This window comes from Leguminivora glycinivorella, chromosome 9 (genome assembly GCF_023078275.1).
Source record: "Leguminivora glycinivorella isolate SPB_JAAS2020 chromosome 9, LegGlyc_1.1, whole genome shotgun sequence".
Lineage (NCBI taxonomy): Eukaryota > Metazoa > Arthropoda > Insecta > Lepidoptera > Tortricidae > Leguminivora > Leguminivora glycinivorella.
In genome coordinates this window covers 22,791,600-22,799,241 of record NC_062979.1, presented here as the reverse complement: position 1 = coordinate 22,799,241, position 7,642 = coordinate 22,791,600, and the positions used below count along the sequence as shown (strand labels likewise).

The window sequence follows — 7,642 nt, the reverse complement described above, 5'->3', positions numbered from 1 at the left end:
ACTATATTTTTTCTATATCTACGAGGTGCGGTCCAAATGTCTCCGGCCCGACAAATATGGCGGAAGAGTTTAAAAAAGTATGGATATCATTGTGTTCGTCATTTATTCCACTTTTTTGGTGTATAGTTTCTTTAGGTGTCTGTTGGCTGTAGGTTTTTTTACGGTGTTTAGTGCTAGGTTAGTGTCCAAACTTGTATCGTGCTTACAGCGAGATGAGTGAAAAACCGTGAGTTCATGAAACTTGAGACCAGCATAGACACCGCGTAGCGAGTTTTTTGAATGCAATTGCTACTGTAGATGAAACCATGGTTATGTAAGACGATACTCTGTACAAAAGAAAATTAATGGAGTGACAACGTCATGGTGAAAAGGCGCCTAGAACAACCTCTGCCACAAAATGCACGAAAAAAGATAAAGGCTACGGTATTCTAGGGTTGTCACGAAATTCTAACGATTTACATAAAAGAAGGGTAGACTACGGTAAATAGCAGATGCTACGCAATATTTTTTGTCCAATTACGATAGCAGATTATGCAGAATAGTCTTTAAAAACTTAGCAGAGGCACAAGGGCATCTCCGCGACAATTTCCCCGTTCACGCTGCTTCATTTTACAAGGTTGCTATGACGAAACGTGTCTTCAAAAATATTCGGCACCTACCTTATATTCGAGACGTGACCCCAAGTGATTATTATTTGTTCTAAAAACTTAAGGTAGACTGAAGTAGAAAAAAAAAATCTTCGTTTGACGAAGTGACCCGTGCGGTTTAGGGCGATTTTGAAGACAAAAATCTTTATTATTTTTATTAGGTGATGGAGAAGCTTATAAAGAGATTTGAAAAGTGCGTTGTGACAGAGGAAGACTATATTTCAAAATAAAAATAAAATTGTAAAGATATGTAAGCCCTTTCTTTGTTAGGCCGGAAACTTTTGGACCGCACCTCGTATATTCGATGTTTTTTTTTTTCAATAATGGGTGTTAGTTGGATCCTTTTTACGAAGCGATTATATTTGTTTACAATTTATTAGTAATTGTGTGATAATAAAGTGCATGAAAGTCATCAGATGACAGACCTGCCGAAGCAAGGAGTGGCCATGCTGTACGATAATATTCTTTTCTCAAACATGCAATGAAATATTGTCTTTACGTTCCTTAAAATTGGCTGGGAAGTATCGCTTTTTGGGCGCAACAACTCGAGAGGACTGTAAAGGGATTTCATATTATTTTTTAGGCCTAGGCCTGCAAACTAACATTTTTTTTATAAAATATTGTCCTTTAGAGCATTTTTATTTTATTTCATTGTATGTTTGAGAAAAGCACTATACATGCCTCGGCGTGAAAACGGATTCCCGGCCTCGTATCCCTATCCCGCCGCGCTCGCACGCTCGCTCGCTATACCCACTTGGCCGGAAATCCTCATTTTCCCGGCCTCTGATGTAATGTACTATTATTATACTCTGTTGATAGGGAAGCTAGCTACTACTAAATATACGCTTACCAAGCGTAAGCGATCGTGACGTTGGCTAGGCACCGAAAGTTCGATTCATTTACTAAGAGTGTTAGAAGTATTTTTCTACTCGTCGACTGTAATCTGTCAATTAGGACACCACAGACTAAACTATAAGTGCTAACTTTTCAGTGTTAGATACTCTATGGCAGTTCCGACTCAACTATAATAATCTCATTATAGTTGACTTTAGTTAACTGTAATAATTTCAAAATAAATAAAAACCGGCCAAGAGCGTGTCGGGCCACGCTCAGTGTATTAGGGTTCCGTAGTTTTCAGTATTTTTCTCAAAAACTACTGAACCTATCAAGTTCAAAATAATTTTCCTAGAAAGTCTTTATAAAGTTCTACTTTTGTGATTTTTTTCATATTTTTTTAAACATATGGTTCAAAAGTTAGAGGGGGGGGACGCACTTTTTTTCCTTTAGGAGCGATTATTTCCGAAAATATTAATACTATCAAAAAACTATCTTAGGAAACCCTAATTCATTTTTGAATACCTATCCAACAATATATCACACGTTGGGGTTGGAATGAAAAAAAAATATCAGCCCCCACTTTACATGTAGGGGGGGTACCCTAATAAAACATTTTTTTCCATTTTTTATTTTTGCACTTTGTCGGCGTGATTGATATACATATTATTACCAAATTTAAGCTTTCTAGTGCTAACGGTTACTGAGATTATCCGCGGACGGACGGACGGACGGACGGACGGACAGACAGATATGGCGAAACTATAAGGGTTCCTAGTTGACTACGGAACCCTAAAAAGAACTTCATACAATTTCTATACCAATTTGCGATACCTGGCAAATTTGTCGGCATCTGAAACACATTTTTTTTTATCTGTCGCGTTATCGGCCAATCAGAGACGGTTATTACAAACAAGTGGTTGCTAGGTAATTCGATGTTGATACAACGGTGAACGACGCTATTAACATTAATTTTAACTTGCATGACTCTCGTACCGTACTATTAGGCCACTCAGCAAGCTTCGTGGCCTAAACATGGTACTCGACTGAAAAGCTTTGTATTATTTATTTATTTATTTATTTAAACTTTATTGCACAAAAGAACAACTTAGTGTACAAAAGGCGAACTTAATGCCATGAGGCATTCTCTACCAGTCAACCTTTGGGCAAAGCAGAGAAGATTGTAGGCGGTGCATTAAGAGACCAATTTTGAAATATCAATCAAAAGCTTAGACATATAATATATTAACGTACATACAATTACATACTATTTTTACATAAATAACGATAGGTTATATAATACATAGGTACTCATATATATAAATTATATATATATATATATATATAAATATTACTAACCTGTCAGAAAGATAACATTCAATTCTACCTTAAGCTGCCAGCAAAGAAGTCGCGCACAGATTTTTTAAAAACGTATTTGTTGGGTAATTTCCTAATGTTAGGTGGTAGACCGTTCCAGAGGCGGATGACCTGAATGGCGAAAGAGTATGACATGAAGCCCGTACGGTGAAGAGGAATAGAAAGAGTGAGATTGCCGGTAGAGCGAAACTGACGGACCCGCGAAGCATCAGAAAAATTAAAAAGAGATTTTAGATATCCAGGGGAGTGTGGATCATTAAGAATAGAATAAAGAGTGCAGAGCATGCGAATATTACGCCGTTGACGAATGGGAAGCCAGCCGAGCTGTGAGCGAAATGCGGACACGTGATCAAATTTTCGAAGACAGAAGATGAATCGGATACAATTGTTAAGGAGTCGGTCCAATTTGTCAAGAAGCTCCTCGTTCAAGTCAGGACAGCATACATCACCATAGTCGATAATGGGTAAAATCAGGGTGTTAACTAGCAGTGTTTTAGTTTTGACTGGCAAGAAGTGTTTGAGCTTGTTGAGTGCGTGAAGAGTGCCCGTAACCTTCCGACTGATTTCGGCAATCTGCGGTCTCCAGCTTAAAGTGCATATCAAGTGTATATCACGATTGTATAAAATACTATTTATTAGGGTAGCGAAAGGATCGGTTGTCGCACTCATTTGTTACACCTAATGTTTTATGTAGGGAATAGTAGTTTACAATTTAGATACGGCCTTCAGGTGGATTCCAATCTAAGCTATGGGATAAAATCACAGAACTAAATCAAGATAGAAGGAAAATGCTCGGCGATTAACAGCGAAACCGAGCGTGTAACGTTTTGTGTCGAGCCTATGACGTCACGAGTGTACTTTAGTGATGGGAACGTTGTCGCCGCGTAACCCATTCAATCGATTGTGGAGGTTGCATGCGGGATGCCCGCCGAAGTTAAAAATATCGGATGTTCATCTTCGTTGTGAAATGAAGTAAGTATATACCTGTATTCGTGTGATGACAAACAATTCACTAGTAGGTATATAATTTGCCTAAGGCCAGGAACAAAGATTTTAGTAGGTAGGTATTAATATTAGTTAATATTTCGTAATATTTTTAAGAAAATCGACCATGTACTCACAGAATTATCCTCATGTTATTTGTTACAACTTTTAGTAATTTATAAATATAATTAACCATTAACACATTTTTAGAGTTATTTTTATTAATAATAAATATAGAGCGTATTATGTTTGTATTTGTTTTTCTGCCGACCACAAATTCAACGTTAATACCGTAACTGTAACCTATTTTAAAGTTTAATTTACTTTTCACTCGTACTTTATATGTATAGTTTCATAACAATATAAAAACATAATTATAATTTCCACTGCTTCGCAAAATCGATTTAAATCGAATAAGGAAATCGCAGCATACATGACGATATAGTTCCGTGGTGCACCACTATTCTTAAGTTCGACGAACAAAATAACAAATCTACCTTCACTTTGTCTCGACAGTTTGAATAGCCTATTTTTATATCGCTTGTTTTAAACGCACGCTAAGTCGGACTCGTCAAATTAAAGCCGCAATAGAAAACTAGTTTGACGGCCGTACGTCAGCTAATGTTTTGATGATAAAAATAGGAAAATCGTGTTTTTTATTTAATAAAAAATATTTTAGGACAAATGGTACTTACCGATGATAGGAAACACTTTGTTTAACACCCTTGATTTTATTGGTGGTGTTTGAACAGTTAATTATCGAATACCGACCCATTTTGTATTTTTCACTGTATGTCACTCGCGGGCAGCGGTCGGGAGCAGACTGACTTGCGCGGCGAACAATGTCGCTCGCTATTTAACTTTTCCGCACGCGAAGTAGATACACTTTTTCCTTCTATCTTGATTTAGTTCTGTGGATAAAATCGTGAACGGGGTAGTTTTTAAAATTTTTAAAAATTGTGCTTGTAATAAAGTGAACTCAGCAAATTCAGGACTAAAATTATTATGGTACGCGTATTTAGTGGACACGCAAAATGCACGAAAAATATTTGGTTTAGTTGAAACCCGCCAGTCAAGATTACCCCCTATACCTTAGTTTTTAACCGACTTCAAAAAAGGATTTTTTTTTTTTTTTTTTTTTTTTTTTTTTTTTTTTTTTTTTTTTTTTTTTTTTTTTTTTTTTTTTTTTTTGTATGTTCCTCGATATCTCCGAGAATTGTGGACCGATTTTCAAAATTTTTTTTTTGATCGAACGGGTATAACCCCGAGATGGTCCCATTGGCACCAAGTCAGGGTCTGATGATGGGATCTTGGAGAAATCGAGGGAACTCTTCAAATGTTATAGGCACATGTAATGTTTTCAGTGTATTTTTCAAAGGTAAACCAGTATTTACGCCTGATGGTAATAATTTTATGTGGCTGAGCTGATGATGGAAGGTCAACTCCTCAATGGTTAGGAGTTAAAGGATAATTCTTTCACTAGTGTACATGTATTCGGACTGATACATATAATATCAATAGGAACCACTAAAAATCAACAAATAAATAAACTTTTTTAACAAAAAATAAAACCGCCTTCAAAAATAAGCGCGTTACAAAACACGGAGAAACTAAAAAGCAAAAAATAATAAACCTTTGAATTCAGATTTCTTATCGTATTGCAATAATCTAAACATCCAAATTATAAACAAATCAATTATTTTTGGAGTCGGTGCCAGCCTGCGTATGGTTGGGTGGGGCAAACAGGCAATAGCAAGGCGACGAACAGGTCTGGTACCGACTGCAAAAATAATTGATTTGTTTATAATTTGGATGTTTAGATTATTGCAATACGATAAGAAATCTGAATTCAAAGGTTTATTATTTTTTGCTTTTTAGTTTTTTAATATTACTTTTCAAATGTCTCTATAACGCAGTCATTGTAGAGTCGTTATGACTTATGACCATTATCATAATCGTATAGTAGTGGTTCATAACCATTTAAAGATTTTCTTCCTTATAAATTACCTACCGGTATGATCTTTAAATTGATCCTTTGATGCTTGTAAAATAATATTTTTACACCCATGGTGAAATAGTTATTTGTTATGCAAGGGCGCAAAGTTATATTTTAACGTCGAGTGTGGAATTGAAAAACGAGCAAGTGAGCTGAACTTGCGAGTTTTTTAACACACGAGAAGTAAAATACATTTGCACCCGAGTGTAACACAAAACTTTTCCCCTCACTATAGCGAGGAAACTACAACGCAAAAAATGCGTTTATGACTGCTTCCAGTAGTTCCACAGGTGGTAAATCATCTTTATTACTAGATTCACCTACTTTTATCAATTTTAAAGCAGTTAATTTGACTTTATTCAAGGTCAAATTACTTTACCCACTATTGGATAAAATGCGTTTTTACCCGCTGGTATTAAAGGACAAAACACGTGTTTCCGAGCTAGTGAGGGGAAAAAATCATCACCATAACACCGTACCTCTATACATGCGACATTATCAGTAAGAAATGTCGTTTTGGCACAACTGATTTTTCGGAGATATTTCATAAATTCCACCTCGCGGTTCCGCTTTATGCTCGTATTTGAATCATTTTTGCCATTAACAATTCCAAATCCTCCCCGAAATTTTCTTCACAGGAGTTTCACCCTGACATAAATATGTTTAAAGATTATTTTTGCTTTGGAAAAGCTTGTTTCTTACGTCGATTTAGTGTTGAGTTGGTAACGGATAAGGCTTGTAGAAGGTTTCAGATATGGAGTAAATATATATGATCGTTATTTGCTTTCAATGTTATTTACAAATATGCGAGGATATAAACTGAATATGTGCGGGTTTGTTATGATAAATATTTGATATGTATATACAGTGTGTTACCATCATGAGGGCTTTTTTAAAAGGGGTTGGAATCTAATATAATTATTTCACAACTATGCTCTTAATCCATACTAATATCCATACTAATATTATAAATGGGAAAGTGTATGTGTCTGTTTGTTTGTCCGTCTTTCACGGCAAAACGGAGCGACGAATTGACGTGATATTTTAAGTGGAGATAGTTGAAGGGATGGAGAGTGACATAGGCTGCTTTTTGTCTCTTTCTAACCCCCCACTTTCTTAAAATGGGGGGTGGAAGTTTGTATGGAGTTTGATTCCGCAATTTTCGAATTTAACGCGAGCGAAGCCGCAGGCAAAAGCTAGTATTATTATAAATGGAAGAGTGTGTGTGTCTGTTTGTTTGTCCGTCTTTTACGACGGAGCGACAAATTGACGTGATGTTTTAAGTGGAGATAGTTGAAGGGATGGAGAGTGACATAAGCTACTTTTTGTCTCTTTCTAACGCAAGCGAAGCCGCGGGCAAATGCTAGTATTATTATAAATGGAAAAGTGTGTGTGTCTGTTTGTTTGTCCGTCTTTTACGACGGAGCGACAAATTGACGTGATGTTTTAAGTGGAGATAGTTGAAGGGATGGAGAGTGACATAGGCTACTTTTTGTCTCTTTCTAACCCCGTACTTCCCTAAAATTGGGGGTGGAGTTCGTATGGAGCATTACACAATTTTCGAGTTTAACGCGAGCGAAGCCGCAACAAAAGCTAGTTCAATTAAGACGCTACAGGAGCGAAAATGCTAAAATGGAAAGGAGCCCCCCCCTTTCAATTTGGGAATTTTAATAAAGTTTATTAGTGTTATTAACTAGATTTATAAAAAAAAAATTATCCCTTCAGAACAACTCAGTTAAAAGACATTGCGAAAAAATCTTTAAAATTGAGGTTCCGCTCTCGACTGTTTCCTCCTTCAAAACTT

The 7,642-nt window shown here is 36.3% G+C and overlaps 1 protein-coding gene across 1 annotated transcript in view; it reads left to right on the top strand.

Moving 5' to 3' along the window:
* Positions 1-7,642, top strand: part of LOC125229918 (DCN1-like protein 4) — a 373,938-nt gene that overhangs the window by 205,226 nt on the left and 161,070 nt on the right. The gene's annotated exons all lie outside the window — the stretch shown is intronic.